The sequence below is a fragment of the Euprymna scolopes genome, chromosome 31 (genome assembly GCF_053919585.1).
Source record: "Euprymna scolopes isolate OS-2025 chromosome 31, ASM5391958v1, whole genome shotgun sequence".
Lineage (NCBI taxonomy): Eukaryota > Metazoa > Mollusca > Cephalopoda > Sepiida > Sepiolidae > Euprymna > Euprymna scolopes.
Genome location: NC_136512.1, coordinates 1,008,643 through 1,028,645, shown reverse-complemented (window position 1 = coordinate 1,028,645; position 20,003 = coordinate 1,008,643). Strand labels below are relative to the sequence as shown.

The 20,003-nt window shown below is 36.9% G+C and overlaps 1 protein-coding gene and 1 pseudogene across 5 annotated transcripts in view; both read left to right on the top strand.

The window, feature by feature from the left end:
- LOC145255583 (organic cation transporter protein-like) overlaps positions 1-20,003 on the top strand; it is a 416,644-nt gene that overhangs the window by 63,880 nt on the left and 332,761 nt on the right. The gene's annotated exons all lie outside the window — the stretch shown is intronic.
- Positions 12,158-12,276, top strand: LOC145256059 (5S ribosomal RNA; annotated as a pseudogene).

The following is a 20,003-nucleotide window of genomic DNA, read 5'->3' as shown; positions in this document are numbered from 1 at the left end:
AATGAAACTATTTGAATATTTGTTTCAGTAAAAATAAAAATGCAGATACGATATTGTTTAAATTGTTACGTAAAACTACAGAACAGTTTATGATAGCTTCCTCCTAATAGTAGCTTTAATAAGAATACTGATAATAGCAATAAGTAATAGAAATATTAATAGTAATAATGATGCTAATAACAATAACGGCAAAAAGTATTAGTAACAATATATTTTGTGTGAATCATTTGGAATCTGATTTTCTCTAGTGTAATCTGAAATATTAACGTGAAGGATTGTTTTGTTGTGAAAGAAAAATGAAAGAATAATAAGAAACGTTAGAATATCATTTTTATCGAAAGCGACACTGAGAAAGGTTTTGTCGTGTTCGGAAACACTAACTGCTAATCTGAAGAACGACTGGTTCATACGTTAACGTGTTTGTCTAACTGGTGATTGCCGGCTATTCAGTAATTCTGCTAAACTAAGAATTAAACGGGAGCATTCGTTATTTTCTACTTGTATGCCAACATAATACATATGAAATTAATGCATTTATGAAGCTGAATAATTTCCCATTGGTATGTGTCTAAGTATGTCGGATTTTGTAGGAATACTAAATTTAAAGAGAAGAAAAGAATTTCTACCGCCTATATAGGATTACATAGCTGAGAGAGTGAGGCAAAGAAGAAAAATTACAATATTTTTTAAAACGGTGACGAAATATGCGTAATCTTGCTCGAACATACGCTATTACCTTTGAATAGTGAGTGCAAAAGATCTGCATATGAATGGCTTCTTTAGTTTCCTATAGTGTTGGTAGTTAGGCAGGAAAACGTTATCATTTGATTATATATAGAAACTAGCCTGGGTGCCCGGCGTTTCCCAGGTGTTTGGAGGTGTGTGTTGAGCAAAAAAGAGTGGTAGTAGGCAGGCTCGAGCTTGTGTCGCGAATGCGGAAAAGAAAGTGAAGGAAAATCTGACATCTTAGCCGATGTCTCCATGACACGACCGAAAGTCAAAAGCGTTAAATTTAACTGAAGTCAATCCAACAGTGATGATGACTTGCTAAAATGTCAGCAAAAAGAATCGACCTCTCCTTAGGAATGAAGGAATTACTGTTTTTTGGCCAATTTTTCGATACTTGTCGTCCGAGACGTCGACTTCAAAATGATACCGATCTCGTCAGGATCTATCACCTCTATTGAAAGTTTTTTTGCGAGACATATACATACATACATACATACATACATACATTTAAACAGACAGGTGAGATTTATATTATAAATGAATAATCGAATATTTTTTTTAATCAAAAATAAAAATGAATCAGTTTCAGTTGTGCTTGACGTGTCTAAACCATTATATAAGTAGATAAAAAAAATAAAATTAGATTCTATATTTATTAATTCGCCATGGAATTTTAATTGGTCCCACTTGTATCGATTAGTTTAGAAATTCCATTAAAAATTTCACTTATGAAAGTAAAATGAGACCTACTTTTTAAACGTTGTCATGACAACAGATGAAGTCCATTTGTATTGATTCTGCAGCGAGTTATTAGAAAATTCTTAGATGCTTTATTGGTTTTTCATATTCAACATTCAAGTAAAACTGCGAAGCAATCTTGGTTCACATTTAATAACGAATGCAAATCTTTTTTTTTACAAATATACGCGTTCAAGTCGGGAGAGGAGAGGGGGACAGTGAGACAAGGGTACAAAGTCATAGCACTCCTTCTGAAGCCAAGTCTGGGTCTCTTATGACTTATGGGCCAGCGCCGAGTGCTGCTGTCACACCCAGCGTTTGCCAGTGACCACCTGATTGCACTAGGGGATCACAACATTCTTCAGCACATGCAGGTGCACTTTGATGCTGACTTTCAAGCCGACTTCAAAGATGTGAGGTGGCATGATGTGGCCCTCACTTGAAACCACACTAAAACCCATAACCGTGGCCGGAAACTTCATTGAGCCGTGCCTTTAAGCATCGAACCGTCCATATTTACATTTTGATAGTGCTATAAATGGTCGTGTTGTCATAACTTGGATCGGTAGAGAACATGAGTTGTACAGCGGCGCATCTCTGATCTCGCTTGTTGAATATTGTGTCACTTTCAGGCATGATAGAAGGCTCCTATCGCTTTTGGGATTTGTACACAACTGGCCAGCTAATAGATAGTCTGCAAAAAAAAAGAAGAAAAAAAAGCTTTTTATCAAACGGAAATGGAATCATGTCTTTTCTTATCGTTCCACCCTGTATTTGTTTTAACTTAATAATTTGTAAAAATAACAAGCTTGCTAATTAGTTAATTAATAATTTGTAAAATAATCAGTATTATTTGAATTATTCGGACTACTGTTCTCATCTTAATGTTATTTTACACAACGGTCGATGTAATCTCCGACTTTCTTCAAGTCTATTTTGTCGAACTCGGAAATTGCAAGGACCTATGGTGTCACCAGTGAAGTGTTTGGTATAATTCAGTTGCGGATGACATTCTTCTGGAAGTTGAAGGTTCAATCCTCAGTGTAGACGATACTTACACTTCAGTTCTGAATTACTTAGGACTTCTACCTGGGAATGGCCGAAGGAACACGAGCATGTTACCCTGCAGATAAAATAAAGGATTCCGTCCGATATTCTGTGCAAATTCCCGAGTTCAATAAAAAGAGTCCCGAGTTCAACATATACACCAGAAGAAGGTCGGAGGTTACATCGGCCGAAACATAGTGAAAATGGCATTGAAAATGAGAACAGCAGTTTTAATAATCCAAATTATCAATCCTTATCTAAAAAATTCAGAAACATAATAAAATAATTAGCTTGTTATTTTCGTGACGACATGGCTTTATTTTCAGGAGTCGAATTTGAACCCGTTCTTTATTTTCCTTTTTCGTGACTTATATTCATGATTTTTGATCCGCCACTCAGGCCTCCTTATACACATACGCACCTGCCGAACGACATGAATAATGAGTCTCTGTTTCCAAAAGGTCGACACAACCCGGTGATTGTACGGGGTCGTAAGATAAAGATCGAGTAACAAAGGGTGTCGAGTGACCCGAGTTGATGACGGACAGTATCTCGTATGTCCGGCTCGATCGCGAATAAATGACTGCTCATGTTTGTGTATTGAGATATCATCAACTCGGGGAAAAGTAACGGACAGTCAATCCTGATACGCGCAGCGTTGACGAAGATCACGCGAGATAAGATTAGCGACAATGATCCATTACCAATCCGGAAGTTGAATTATGACAGCTTCCGGTTTATGGGGCGTGTGTTACATTTTCAATATCAAAAGAAGTTCTTTATACGTAAGTGTGGGGTTTTATATGTCGACTCTTTTCCATTTCTGTTATAGTCTCCTTATATAATCTTTTGTATATATATATATATATATATATATATATATATATATATATATATATATATATATATATATTATATATATATATATATGCGTGTGTGTTTGTGTTTGTGTGTGTGTGTGTGTGTGTGTGTGTGTGTGTGTGTGTGTGTGTGTGTGTGTGTGTGTGTGTGTGTGTCGCTTCAATCACACTAGTTGCGCTGGATCTATTTCCGTTTGCCGCTAGCGTAATCTGACGTGTATTTATATAACCCTTGCTAAAATTCATGCTAGTTAACATAATCTCTACTTACTTGCGTAGGGTACCAATATATAAACTTTCAGGTTTTTGGAAACGCTTGAAACACATAAAGATACCGAATATAAACAATGTAACCTTTTCAGTAACAAAATAAAAGTTTTTATACATAGGTGCGGCATTTATACAGGCTCTCTTTTTTATATAGTTACTTCCCTTTGCCGTCGCCGTTTCGTCTAGTGGTTGCTATAAAAAGTAAGCTTCTTTTCATGGAGAATAAGGACACAAGCAGACGATCGCTGAGGTTTTTTGTAATAAATGGTTTTATTTTTTTAAAAATTGATTTATATATATATATATATATATATATATATATATATATATATATATATATATATATGAGAGAGAAAGGCTAATTTTCCCTTAGCTCAGGGGTTCTCAACCTTGCTTGGCTCATGTACTTTTTTCACCATTTGTAAGAATGTCATCCCCCATTTCCTGCCCGTTCCTCTCAAAAGGTGCACTGTAAATAATATGCAAACGTTACTAAAAGTCTTCTTTTTTTTCTAACTTTATATGGATTATTTTTATAATGGGGCATTTTACTCCATTTATGATGATGGATGTGAATCCATATTCAATAAATGAATGATCGTATTTTCTTTTTTTACTTCTTTTTTTTTTAATATTCATGGTGGGATCTGAATTCTGTAAATAAAACCAAGAAATATATATATATAGTAACCTTGTGTGCAGAACAGTCTACCAAATTCATAAATGGGTTGAAAATTCACCCCTTGAGAACCCAAAATTCACTCATAGGATTGAATTTTACCCTCATTGACTTAGCTAATTATTTACTTCTTAACTTTCTAACTAATCTGAAATGGGTGACGCACCCGTATAGAGACGCAACGTGACTTTCCATACAGGAAAGACACAAGGAAAGTTCGCTGGTTTTCTTCAAGGCGATAATTGATTCAGGAACGATATACTAATATCCTCTTGGTTAATAATTTACTTCTTAACTTTCTAACTTACTGAAATGACTGACGCACACGGACAGAGGTAATATTCCACTTAGATTATTCTACATTATTTGCGGTGTATCATTTGTACGGCTTCCACAGAGAGACTTATTTGAAAACCTTAGTTTTTTTCTAAGCTTGAAAACATAACGGCATTTGTTGTTCCTCATCATTTGACTCTGTTTTTTTTCTACCGTTTGACCTTTTGCTCTTTGCGTCACTCATCTTTAATTCAATCCTGGGAACGATTCTGATTTATAGTGTGACCCTTGCCCGAATTCATACTAGCTGACTTAAACACTACTGACGTAGTGTACAGGGTTACGTGTTTGTTTATCAAGATTAGAAGTTATACGAGCCGGCCAACTACGACAGGATTTATCATAATAATCTGACGGGGTATAAACAGAGAATATAATGGAGAGATTCAAGTGTCGCTTAAAATGTTAACAATTTCGGACATAGAGGTCAATATATTTAGAGTTAGTTTTAAGACAGTTTACAATTGGAGGTAGTGGACGTCGGTTGGCAGCTGGAAGATTTCCTCGGGAGAGATCGGAGAGTTTAGAGTCAAAGTTGGGTGAGAGTAGGTTGGGCCGAGAATATAATCATTGGGTACCGACACAACTTGACAGCTAACAACGGACAATGTTTGGGGCTCCTTTTTCCTACGCTATGTGACGGTATCACACACAGCTCAACTGAGTTCACACACACACACACACACACACACAGCTCAACTGAGTTCACCCACACAGCTCAACTGAGTTCACACACACACAGCTCAATTGAGTTCACACACACACAATATTTAACTGAGTTCACGCACACACAGACTTTGGAATTCCCTTCCTTCTACTTGCTTCCCTGACTGTACTGATATACAGAAGTTTAAATGTAAAATAAACAAACATCTTGTTAATCTTTCATGGTCTTAAATAGCAGCCCCTTACGTCCAAGTGGCGATGTGCCTTGTTGAAAAGTGAACGTGTGTAAAAAAAAAAAAAAAAAAAGTAAAAGCTCAACTGAGTTATATTAAGAACTCGTTTTATATTGTTTTCAATCATCAGGCTACAACTGGTTCGGAGAACCGAATTTTCCCCACGTTTAAATCCAACCTTGTGTCTAACTCTGCCCTCAGAAGCAGTAAATAAGGACATGACGTTGGTCGGGATGTGGAAGATGTTCAAGCGTTAGAGCGTCTTACGTTAGCCGCTTTTCTATCGATAGCCGGTCCAGAACAGCCGACCAGTTAATAAAATACCCTATCCTATAAGATAGGAACTCAGAAGCAGAAATTAAACAGTTTGAACTCCCCAAGGTTGTTGCATAAAATTAGTCGGGACAAGATAGCACATATTTGGGTTAAACATCTGTTAGTATTAGTGGGGGTAGGGCACATGTGGAGCTGATGAGAGCGGGGGTGGGCTTGTGGCAAACAAAACAAAAATGAACGTGGGTTAAGGTTGAGCAGAACGAAAAGAATTTGGCAAAACAAATACAAGTTTCAAGTTTAACATTCCCCCTCTCTCTCCCTCCCCCTCTCTCTCTCTCTCTCTCTTTCACACACGCGCGCGCGCTTTCTCTCTATAATCTGTATTATTATACTAAAGATGAAGTTTTTTTTTACTACGGACTCATCGCTTATCAAGGCCCAAGGGCCACCCGAGCAAAAGGGTTAATGAGTTATTCAATTTTTGTTTCTCTAACGCTTTTTTCCATATATGTCAACTAGCAGGGCTACCCGGCATTGCTACAAAAACTGTAATATAACGTCTACCCTCTTTTTCCCCCATCGCCTGTTTACTTCCTCCCTGTCCCCACCCAATATTTTTTCTTCGCCCAGCCCATTCACCATTTCTGGACATACACACTCATACATAACTCGAGTCGGCGGAAAGAAAAAACTCTGTGAAGTAAAATCAGAGTTACTTCCCTTTATAGAATAATATTAAAGGATGTGTGTACATTGTGATATTATTTTTACTATAAAAAAGCACCTTGTTTATGTGTGTGTGTGTGTGTGTGTGTGTGTGTGTGTGTGTGTGTGTGTGTGTGTGTGTTCTCTATGGGCTCCAGAACGGTTTGGCAGATTTTTTTTTAATTCAACACAACTGTACTTTATGTGTCTGGGAGTGTTCTTAGATAGCTTTTGTAATGTAATACCTCTGATAAGTATCGATAATCGAAAAACTCTTATTTAAAAAAAACAGTCCAATTTTGACCAAAGTTAACACTCTTATACAGCCTAACATCGTAAATGCATTTGAGACGTTTTATCATCACACAAGCAAAGGGTCTGAGTATAAAATCAACAGTAAGTTCTTTGATAAGACAGGGTCGCGTTTAAAATAAATGTTCTGCGTAGAACGTAATTTAACTTTCGCCTTTAAAACTTTAATTTAAGCCATTATATAAAAATAATTTTATAAAATAAATTGTAAGTTCTCTACAGTGTAATGTAGATTACAATATATTCTTAATTAACTCATCACGGGAGGCATATCAAGCTTCTCCCTGGTGCACGCACAACCCATTTGATTAAAAAAAAAATGGGGGATTTCATCGAGTTCAATGACAGCAAAAGTGTTGGAAGTTTGGAATATTCGTTGATCCTCATTCAGTACTGGACAACGTCGGATTTCTTCCTAGTTAAATGATATAAATGGAATTTAACTCCCAAATAATTAATCTTTTTTTTATTATTATTTTAGATATTATGTATCCGAAGTTATGCCGTTTAAAAAAATACCAACTTTGTCGGTATTTGTTGTGTATTTTTCAAGTTATAGCTGGACATATAGACAGATAGTTGTTCTTTATAGTATAGATAACACAAAGTAGATGATAAAATATTCCAGATTGAGTCATATTTGAAAAAAAAGAGATTTATTTTATTGAGAATTTACTCAGTAACCCCCTTACTCTTACAATGTTTCTGTCGTCTGTTTATTTCTCTCCCCCCTCTTTACTGACTATTTTTCAACACTCTACGGTTTTCATTTTATTATTTCCCAGGGTAAGTTGGTCGATGGATGCCCAACTGTTGATAGATGTCCAATCAAATACAATTTTCTTCACCTTCCTGAATTTCGTCTGCCTCTTTTACCTTCTAACCTATATATATATATATATATATATATATATATATATATATATATATATATATATATTGTCATTTGTTATATATATGTATGTTTTATATATATACATACATACATACATATATATATCGTTTGCTAGCATTCAAAAACTAGATGTATTTATTTCACACTCATTGTATTTTATTTATACGCTTATGTAGTATGTCTTACATGTTACACACAAGCGTGGATGAAACGCGGAATATTCTGTGTAGCTTAATTGCCATATATATTTTATAACTTACTATATATATATATATATATATATATATATATATATCGTAATTATTATAACATATAATCTATATGTATATATATATCGTAATTATTATAACTTACTATATATATATATATATATATATATATATATATATATATATATATATATATATATATATATATATATATAATCTGTATGTAGGCGATATGTAATATTAAATTACTCAAACGCCCTTCTCTTCTATGAAATTATCCAGTGTCTGTACGTGTCTATACATTCAGGTTAGACAATTAAGTCAATTGTTACCTACAAAAGAATCAGATGCTATTCTAAGAACACGTTTAGTTTCAGACATAATAAAATAATAAACCAAATCGTGAAAACTATTCAGGAATAACAAAGCCAAGCTAGAAAAGTAAAAGCACCGCGAGGCAACAACGTTGTTTTTTGATCACGTGAGTCGAGCCAGCGCTGTTTTTAGACATTGTAACTTCCGTTCTTCTCTGCAATGCTTTGTACTTGACAGCGGAAGTGGATTTCGAAGTTCCTGTCTCGTTCGATTATATTTGGCAGATTTCTTGCGTCGTCGACATCATTTATTTTTATTGGAAGAGAAACAAAATCGCCGATGCTTCTTAATTCTTCCCTCTTAGGAGGTATACCCTCCCAGACTTTACCTCCTCTCTGTAAAGGGATTAATTTATTGCTAATATCATTAGGTGCTCGTCTCTCTACCTGGGAATGTCGATGGGCGAACGATTAATTTAAGACGGAAACTCGCACACAAACTTTCTCGAGACATTTCCTTTTTGGAACGTCACTGAACGGTGACGGTGCTACTTGATTTGTGATCCTTGGCAATTACGTTCCACTTTTTGTTTGTTTCATTTCATTTTTACGTTATTTTTGGATACAAAAAAATAGTGTTTTTAATATAATGAGAATATTTGTAAACTGAAGGGGACTAAAAGTTAAAAAAAAAACTTTGGATCAAATTTTAACTTTTATCAAATTTTAAGTATATTTGACTAAGAAAATAAATTAAAATTTCTTGAAAAAGATCTTATTTTTAAGCAAATGAACAAATGGATCCTTGGCGTGGTTTCTGGTCTTAGTAGTGCATTTTTGGACGACGGTAGCGTCTTTAGGTATCTTCATCTATTATATAACTAGCATGGATGCCCGGCATTGCCCGGATGTTTGGAGACGTGTGTGAAGCAAAAAAAAAAAAAAGTGATAGTAGGCAGGCAGGCTCGAACCCGAACAGCGAAGGCGGAAAAGGACGTGAAAAAAAAAAAGAACAGATAGAGGGAGGTTGGATCAAACTCGAAAACCTGAGGTAATTAGTCTCCCTCGCTTACCATTAGGCCAAAAGAGGATAGTGATTTCAATGAGTTGGTGATTAAGTTAAGAATCAAAGGAGTCGCCACGCGCGCGCAGAAATGAACGTTGATTTCAAACCTGGCTTGGGGCTAGTTAAGCTTCCTGCTTTCTGTCTTGGTATTCATCTGCTTCCTCACGAAAACAAATTAGACATAAGGTCGTTTTTAATGTAGGGGAAGACCAGCTCCTCAAAAAGGGGGCACTCTGGTAGTATCTAAATAAATAGTAATTGTCTCAGTATGAAGGGTTTCCCCTACATTGACCACGGACTAATTACAGAACAAATACTACCTGGCTCGAAGGCCAGGCGTTTGCGTGGTTGAATTCAATTAGTTTCACTTTATTTATACGAAAAAGACAAACAAACACTCGAAACGGGGGAATCTTTTAAAACTCGATCAAAAAAAAAGATAGAGACGATGTCTGTTTGCAAATCTGAGATATTACGATCTAGAAAGTATAAGGAAACTTCTCCCAGAATCTCACCGACGCGAGAACTTCGATGCAAAAAGCCTTTCGTGGACATACACAAACGGGCGCGACCATTTTGTCTTTTATATATTCGACTAGCGGGGGTACCCGGCGTTGCCCGGGTTTTTAGAGGTGTGTGGGGAGGGAATCAAAACAAAACGGAGTAATAACCCCGTTTAAATATTATTTTAAAAAATCAATGTTAAAACTTCTAAAAAAAAATGGGGGAAAAAACAGCGAATGTGATGCAAAGCGGACAGTGTTAAAACTTCTTAGCGGGGATGCCCAGTATTGCCCGGTTGTTTGAAAAAAAAAAAGTTTGGGGGAGGGAGGTAGGCTCGAACCCGAATCCTTGAGGCGAAAGTGAAAAAAAAACGCTACCTCAACACTACAAAGGTAGGGGAATGAGAATGGATGAAATTTAAAGATTAAAAAGGGAATTGATGGGTGCATAAATTTAATGGGATCAAAATGAAATCGCGTACTAAACTTTGGCTGCAAGGCAGTTTTTTTCTCGTTTCCCCAAGTTGGTGACGGGAAAACCAGCTCCCCATGAAAAATGGGGTGTCCAAATGAAAAGCGATTGTCTGATATGACGGTTTTCACCCCATTGATCAAAGCTGATTTGCTTTCTGGGCGTCTCCGACGCGGAAGTCGAGAAAGATTGTCATCGTTGCAATTTAGTTCCACTTTATTTATACTAAAAAGCCAAACAAACACGTGACACAGCAAAATAGCGCAAATTTTATAAAAAAGAGATCAAAATAAATCTAGACACGACATCCCTTCGTAAATCGTAGATATTATTATCTAGGAGGTATATAAACAATTCTAAGACATAGTAACCCCCTGGAGAACCCCAGCAAAAAAAAAAAAACAACCTTTCTTTGACATACAAAATTGCGTGTACCACATTTGCCTTTTATATATATAGATAGAAGTAGAGGACCTGTCTATCTGTTTGTGTGAGTGTGTGTTTGTATATCTGTTAAAAACGTCTGTCATCCACATCCGACCAGGTCTAAACCAGTACCATCTGAAAGAGCAATGCCTTGGATGCATAATATGTGAAAATTAGGAAAAAAAGATTAATTCTGTGGTGGTCAACTGGACAACTTTTTTTTTGGGGGGGGGGTCAGGTTTTCATGTCATGCGTAATTTACTAAAACTGTTTAAAAAGCTTATTTTACGACGTCATGACGTCATAAGCACTCGACACCGTGTCGACAAAAGCGATTGTCCATAAATTTTTGCTTTCTTCCCCTCTTTCGTGTCTCATGTTTGAGCCCGGCCACCGCGGCTCATATTCTTTTTTTTTTTTTTTTTTTTTTCGGTCGCTACTTTGATTGAAATAAAAGTTGTTTTGATTCATTTATTTGTTTATTTTTGTTGGATGGGGGAGTTTTTTTTTTTCCAGCGCACGGGCAAGTACTCAATATACGGAAAATAGCTTGTTCTCTTCGTATCCCTTCTGCCAAAATATCTGGTGGAGAGGTCGTCACGTACTTCTATTGTTTTTATCCGTTCTTTTGATTTTTTTTTTTATTATTGTTGTGGGGGTGTCGATGAAAATACTCAATATCTTTAATACAGCAAGTGTGTCCAAACCAAACTTAGTGTCGACCCGGGCAACGCCGGGTATCCATGCTAGTTTAATATAATTTGGTATAAAAGTTAGGTTATAGCGAAGGAAGGATGGAGGATATATACAGACGTGCCTGCTTATTAACATGGAGATGAATGAAACAGTGAGATAATGAAAGGGTCGCCAGTAGGAAGAGTTTTGTAAAAAAATAAAAACGAGAAAAATGAAATTTTATTAAAATAAAACATTTTATATTACAATTTTATAAGAATGCAAATTATTTTCAATCAGTGAAAGTTCATTGTGCAAACACGTGTTTGGTAAAGAAAGTTAAGTAGTCACAAGTCAGAATGTTCATAGTGTAAATAATATAACATATCTAAGTGATATACATCTGTGAGCATTTGACAGCGTGGCATTGTGTATGTGTGTTGGTTTACCTTGTTTTTTTTTTAGTTCCTGTGAGTGTGTAGCAATTCTTTTCTGTTCGCCTGACTCTCATTGGTGTGTAGGAATATGTGCGCGGAATATAGAAGGGTTGTATGTGAGTCATTGAAGCTTTCTTCCGCCATACCCGCCCCTCCCGGACAAAGACAAACGTTCTTGGGGTCCTGTTCAGTATGCCAGCTGGAGAAGCCTATATCTAGTTTTTAGATTGTTCGTTTTTAAGTTTGCATCGGCGTATTACTTTGGGATAGATTTGTTACTTTGGGGTTTTGAAACAAGTTTAATTTTTTGTATATGGCATAATTCACGTTGAAACACCGGTTCTCGTTAGATCACTGAAGTTAAGCAATGTTAAGCCGGGTCAGTATTAAAATGGGTGACCATTTGAGAATTTCAGGTGCCGTATGTGCTCTTCACTTATCATGGCATTGTTTCCAGTCATCTAGCACTTCTATTTGCCACAGGACACAAGCAATGTCGATTCAGAAGAGGTGTGGTTGGTGATTGCGCAACTCTTGCCTCACAATTACATGCGCAGTTACCTTTACAGGGTGTATCCATTATCTCTTGAGACTTAGAGGCATCGATCATTTGTTGAATGTGAAACTAACTTGCTTTTGAGAGTGATGAAGAAAGTGAACCCAGACAAAGCGGAGAAGGAAAGAGGATAGGCTATCAGAGCATTTGTTTTTTAGCGTTCGTCAGAATCACGTCTAAGTTTTATTACACACCTACCGCCGCATCCTTCGCCTCCTCCTCTTTTTTCTTCTTTTTCTTCTAGTTCATAAAATATATATTTCTTAAAAATGCTTAATTCTAATTCATCGGTCTCCGACTTCCATTTGTAGCCCTTTTTTCTCCATCACCACAAAAAGCACTGTAACTCTTCCATTAACTCTAACCTTAAGATTACCACAACCCTAGATTCAGCTGGCAACAGAACCCTAACTCAAATCCGACAAAAAAAAAGATAGAAAGAAAAATACATTTTTATCAGCCTCAGTCTTCTGTTTGCAATCTTCATTCCTAATAATAAAAAAAAAAACTGAAATAATCTTAACTATAAACTAACCCTAAGTCTAAATGAAAATAGACCCCACTCCTAATAAAAAGACCACGAAAACAATTTTTTTTTTTTTAATTCATCGACTTCCGTTATCGACTTATAGTCTTCGTGCGCGCGTATAAATAAAAAATAAAAAATTAGTAAATAAAAAGTAAAAAAACAATTAAAAACGATTACCATCTCCTGGACAATTTTTAAAAGTGCACAATTAATTATTTGAAAAACAAAACAAAAAAAACAAAGCTTCTGTTCTATTAGTTTTGTCAACACTAGGAGTTTCGTAATTATCAAAATTATTTTGGATACCTGCACAAGCAGCAAATATTGTTTTTATTACGCGAGAATACTAACGCGAAAGACTAGCGAGAGGCTATTTACATGACAAAATCGATAAGAAAGGTCAGCTCAACGCTTAACTAATGACAAGTAGAATCCATTTATATTCAAGTGATGGGCGGGGCCACAAATAACATTTTAGACAACGCTGGTACCACAATAGTTAGAAACGCTTCAAATCGCTATTTGTATTTCTAAACGAGGATTTTCGTCATTTTCTTTTCGTTTTTTTTTTTTTTTTTTTTGGTCTCCGGTTTTAATACGAGGGGCGTCCAATTAGTTTCCAGGCTTTTTTTTTTTTTACAGGCATTTAAGATTGTCGTAGACATTTGAAAATTCAGTATGTTATTGCTGTACATCTTAGGAGATGATTGGCCCATTTATGATTTCAAGTTCAAAAGAACAACCACAGCAGGAAGTGGAATACAGCCTATTAAATCCTGATTATCACAGCTGGAGAATTTCAAAAATGCAATCTCGACGTGGAGACACTTTAGAAAAACGATATGCAATAAAATTCTGTTTTGAACTTGGACAAACTGCCACAGAAACGTATGAAATGCTTGAGACTGCTTTTGGACCATCTTGCATGAATTGAGCATCAGTTTTTGAGTGGCATAAGAGATTCAAGGATGGCAAGGAGTCTGTGAGGAATGATGAGAGGCGTGGGAGGAGTAAGGAAGTCAGAACACCACAGTTGATTGGCCAAATAAAGACTTTCATGGATAAAGACCATCGTGTGTCTATAGAGACAATAAGTACACAATTTGATGTCAGTATGGGAACTGTACACACAATTATTCATGAGAAACTGAAGATGCGGAAGATTTGCACAAAGTTTGTCCCAAGGGTGGTCAGAGAAGATCAGAAAGAAAAACGTTGCCATGACCAAGTTAGGCATCAGGACAGTTCCCCACCCTCCCTAAAGGTCAGTTCTTGCTCCCTGTGAATTTTAGTTATTCTCGAAGCTCAAGGAAAATCTTAGAGGGACAATTGAGGAGATGAAAGAGGTTGTGACGAGAGTCATTGACACGCTTTCCAGAAGTTGTTGGAACGGTACAACAAGGGCATTGCAGCTGGAGGAGATTACTTCGAAAGGGGCTATAATTTCATGTGTGCACTATCAACAAAAGTGCCCATACGATAAAAGTCTGGAAACTTATCTAGCTGAAATTTTGCATGTCTAATCATTTTTACTCAGACCCCCAAAAATGCACAGATTTGCATACTCACATTATTCTTGTGGCTAGCAGTTTCCACATTCACATGCCGTTGCTTTCCTACAGTCGACACATGCCAACCGCGGCTACTTATTGTTATGCTTCCTTACACCATGACTACAGAATTCTACCCAGTTATGACTGGCGGAACGAAAGCAAGCTCCCCTCAAGAAATCCCCGAAGAGTTTCGTGTGAACAAATCTATGACGTCCATTCATTTTGCAGCCTCGTTTTTGACGCTGCTCTTAAATCGAATCTATCAATCGTGCAAGAATAAAATGATGAAATATGTTAAGCAATCTTCAGGTATTCACAAATCCGTTGTTTGTGCGCAGGATGGCGTTTTTCACAGCGATGGCAGCAAATGAACAGTGCCGATAGCGGTGGAAGGGAGGAACGTTTCTGTCCATTAATCCACCCCCCTCTCTCTCTCTCTCTCTCTCTCTCTCTCTCTCATTCTTTTTACACTCTTTGTTTTTCTCTATCTCCGTTTTATCTCTACATCTATATACCCATGTGTCTTTTTCGCTTTCTCTGACTCGTTCTCTCTCTCTCCCTCTCTCTCTCTAAATTTCTCTTTCTATCTGTATTTCCCTCCCTCTCCTTATCCCCGCTCTCTCTCTCTCTCTCTCTCTCTCTATATATATATATATATATATATATATATATATATATATATATATATATATATATATTCTTTTCTCTTTTTCTCTTTCTCTCCTTTATTGTTCTCTTTCTCTTTCTCTCTATCTCTGTATATTTCTATCTTTCTTTCTCTCTAAAAAAAAAAAGAGAGAAAAAAGATTAGCCTCCAATTCTAATAATCTGCCCAGCAGAGGTTCTGTCTGTCGTTACGATAATTGAAAGCTTTCATCAGTAAGTGTGAGACGAGAGGCGGAGAAATATGATGGTGGCGTACGGAGAGGGAAGGTAGGAGGTGATCTGTGCTCTTTTCTGAAAGAGACGTTTGGCTATTTTCGCAAAATCTTTGATTTAGTATTGAACTATCGCAGCACTTCATAAAACGTGGCATACCAAATCTTGCTTCCCACGCGAGAAAGAAGAAAAATAATTCCTTATCTTACTATAGAGAATTAGAATATTCGTCTCCATCTCTTCCTCTCTCTCTCTCTCTCTCTCTCTCTCTCTCTCTCTCTCTCTCTCTCTCTCTCTCTAAACATATTTAGTCACGTTACATTTTTCTCCCGTCCCCGACTCCCTCTCTTTCTCTCTAAACCTTCAGTCACGTTACATTTTACTCCACCCCCCCCCCGACTCCCTCTCTTTATTACTAATCATTCTCAGCCACGATACTTTTTATCACACGACTCGCACTTTATGTAATGCATCGAAAAGCAAGCTTCTCTCCTTTCATCATAATCGCTCTGACCCCCATCACGCCCCAATTGAAATAAATGACTCATGTTTCAGGGGAAGCTCCATGTCTTGACAAGCTAATGGGACTGACCTTCACTCCTGATCTGAAATGGAACACCTACATCAAATTTGTTGCCAAGATCGCTGGAAAAATGGTTGGATCACTCTACCGCTCCAGTAGGTATCTCACTGCCGATGCAATCCTTTATCTGTATAAGAGGTAAGTACACCCTAAAATGGTGTACTGTTGCTACATTTGGGCAGGAGCTGTTCAGCGCACCCTATTCAGCTTTAATAGATTTCAAAACCGGCTTCAAAACCTAGTAGGTAATACCTTTTTCTCTTTCCTGCAACCTCTTTCCCAGAGAAAAGACATTGCGAGCCTGTCTCTGCTCCATCGTTATTTTCATGGCAAATGCTCGACTGAACTCCAATCTCTGGTCCCCCTTGCCAAAATTTTACAAAAAACACTCAACTAGCTACAACAACTATAAACGATTTTCCCCACTCTCTATCTGTGCCTAAATCTAAATGCAGATTTCATGAACGAAGCTTCTTTCCCAGAACTGCCCGCCTGTGGAACACTATTCCGCTGGCCTGCTTCCTGGTTGAATACAATATGGTAGCCTTCAAATCCGATGTAAACAAGTTCTTGTTGCGCCATCCCCATAAATAATAAAATTCTACCCAATTTCCACCATTAACGATTACTACACTACTACCTTACATCCATTAACCCTTATCCTCGAGTGGCCTTAGGGCCTTGATAAGTGATGACTCCTAAGTAAAAAAAACATCCTCATGGTGTTACTTTTAACCTCTCCTCCAACTCTTTCTTTCTCTCACTATCTTTCTCTTACTCTCTCTCTCTCTCTCTCTCTCTCTCTCTCTCTCTCTCTCTCCACACACATTCTAAGTCTCATTACTTTTAATCTCCCTCCCATTCAACTAAGCAAATTGACTGATAAACATAGTTTCAGTGTAGTTTTTAGAACGATTACTAGAGAAAGAAAAAAATGGAAGAAATAAAGAATGACATAAAAGTTATCAACAGCTGACAGACTGCTTTTTATTGTTGTTGTTTTTTTTTTAATAAAAATCAAATAAAGTAATTTTTTATCCCAATTCATTGATTTGATCCCTGGTTGGCGAATATTTTATTTTGGAGCTCATAACCTGCTCGGGTCATACAAAATTTGATGATATAAAGTTAGTGTATCTTACGTTATTTCTGATGTTGAGCTGAACATTCACAAATGAAAGTATGATCTTTCTTGATATTTATGCCAGCAGCATTTGTCTGAATTGGAATTAACTGGCTTCCTCTGAAGGCGGAAGTGTCAAGGAAATATTAAATTCACAAGCAGTCCACAGTTGCATGTATTTCCTTATTTTTGCACAGAAGTGTCAACATACTCTTACATACAGCGCCTGATATTCCCAAAATGATCACCCATCTGATACTGACTAGGCTCAACGTTGCTTAACTTTGGTAATCCAATAGGAACTGGTGTGTCAACGTGACTCTGCCGTTTATATATAACGTATATAAAAGCATTTTGTTATTTTGTGGCATTTATGCACAACATGTTGGACATCGTATGAATAAGATCCATGAATTAAGTCTAATAGACAAAGGGCGTTCAATAAGTAATGCCCCTGACCCATTTTTCATAACAGTAGAGCAATGAAACTTGGCACAGTCATTAGTCTTTCTTTACATAGGAACCAGCCAGAGTTATACATTTTTCTTATAATTGAAGACAGATCTAGAGACCGTTTTTGTAGAACACTCTACGTTGATTCTTAAACTATGGCGTCACTTTGAAAATCCAGACTGCATCATCTGAGAAACGTTTTCCTTTCAAAAACAACTTCATAGCTGGGAAGAGATGAAAGTCAGTTGACTAATCGATGCCTTATCAATAGCAGAAGGAGGGGCAATCAGGTCTGGGAACTATTTCCATAGATTTCCTGCCATGTTCGAATTCACGATGCAAGCGTTTTACAAGGTCATACGATGGCGCATCCTTATTCTGTTATTTCATTAAGTCTCCTTTCAAATACAAAAACTGGATCACTGAGAGACAATAAACAGGCTCTATTTTATACAGGCAGCCTTGATCGCAGAAGTTAGAATTTGCTGCAAAATTCTTAGCAAAGAGTTTGGCTTTGTCAGATGCCAACGAGATTACATCAGGTCCATTGATGCTGGTTGAGATAGAGGACACGCCTCTGTTCAGGACCCTGTTTGTTATTTGCCAAAACTGGTGGGAACCAAGCCACTGCTCAGCTACTTTGGATTTGATGAACTGAGCATTCGATTCTCTCGCATTCTTTATTACTCTTTTACAGTGGTTGCTGGGAGACCTAAAAGCGGTTTTAGTTTCAGTAGTTCTATTTCATTGTGAATAGATTTTCTGTGCGCAATGGCAGTGGCACATTCTGAAGAGAACCACGCCTGGTTGTTAGGTTTTTGCTGGAATTTCTTGGAGGGTATGAAGCCATCTATACCGACTTCTAACCATTCAGTCAAGGCTGATATTATAAAGGACCATTTTAAACATGGAACACAGAAATATATCTGATGTAACTGTTCAGAAACTATCTCAGTCAACCATAGAGTATCGGTAGACTATACAATGGAGAGGATGTATTACATTTTGTTTTTATCTTAACTGAGACAACCGAGTGGTCAGAAGATCTCAGTGGAGACAGAATGGAGGACGAGCACATTTCTAGGCAAGTTGTAAAAAGGTCTACGAGATGGGTATATTATCCATTTGTGTTGAAGCACATGGGTGTACAAATAATAAAATCACATTGTAAAAGATAATCTTTAATTTACTCTTTCAGTTCAGCAGACAACGTTCTTTTTAGTTTGCCCTGTTTCTTTCGAATGTTCTTTTTAGTTTGCCCTGTTTCTTTCGAATGTTCGTTTTAGTTTGCCCTGTTTCTTTCGAATGTTCTTTTTAGTTTGCCCTGTTTCTTTCGAATGTTCGTTTTAGTTTGCCCTGTTTCTTTCGAATGTTCGTTTTAGTTTGCCCTGTTTCTTTCGAATGTTCTTTTTAGTTTGCCCTGTTTCTTTCGAATGTTCGTTTGTATTGAACGTTTCACTAACTTCTTTCTTCTGTGAAGAATTGTTGCATGTCGAAATTAATACAAGTTCCTTTCTTACACTATTAAAATAATGATCATATATTATTATTATAATGATATTCATGTTAACTTTTTTTTTTCATTTTTCTTAAACTTTTTCTTCTAGGGGATGGGGCATCCAACCAGATGTCTGACATTTACCCCTATTTTAGTGAGTCCAACCAAGAGATCTTTTCAGGATTCTAGCCGTCCCTTTCAGTGCAATCGTTTGTATTTCACTTGCACTTGGTTCACTGGGTATGCTTGCTATGTACTTTTTAAAGTTCTTTTTCATCACTATGAATCCCCGAATGTTGTGTCAGTTATTTGGAACATGTAAAGCTTTTTGACTTACCATCAGTAACAAGAAAACGTGGTATGCATTTCCCTGCTATTGAAATAACATATGTTTAACCAAATATTTTGGTTGATGGAAAGGGATTAACAATTACGAAAAGATTGATCAGCTCATCAAACTTTTGTACATTTAGTCTCACCATTTTTTTTTTCACCCCAAACAAGGCACGTTGCCACTTTGATGTAGGGGGCTACTATCAGGGACCTAAGTTGCAGGGGTACTATGTAGGGAGTTTAGCAGCAATATGTTTGTTCTTCATTACACTTGAACTTCTGCATGTCAGTACAGTTGGGGAAGCAGGAAACCGGAAGAGAATTCCAAAGTCCTGCAGTTCTGGAGAAGAAGCCATTAGAGTAAAAGTCTTTCTTACATCTAGGGATCTCAACTGTATAGGGGTGGGGCTTCGCTGCTTGTCGGGTTTGTCGGGGGTATTTTCGTCGAGGGGGTACAAGGGCTTGTAGTTTGTCAGAGCATCCACCATTAAAATACTTGTAAAACAGTTTATTTGTAGTTTCCAAGAAAAAGTGGAATAACAAGACAAACTAAGGAAAATATAATACAGACTAGACCGTGGATTTAGAATGAGTGCTTTTTGCCAAACTTGTAGAGTAAATGTGGTATTGTGGTAACTAACCTCTACT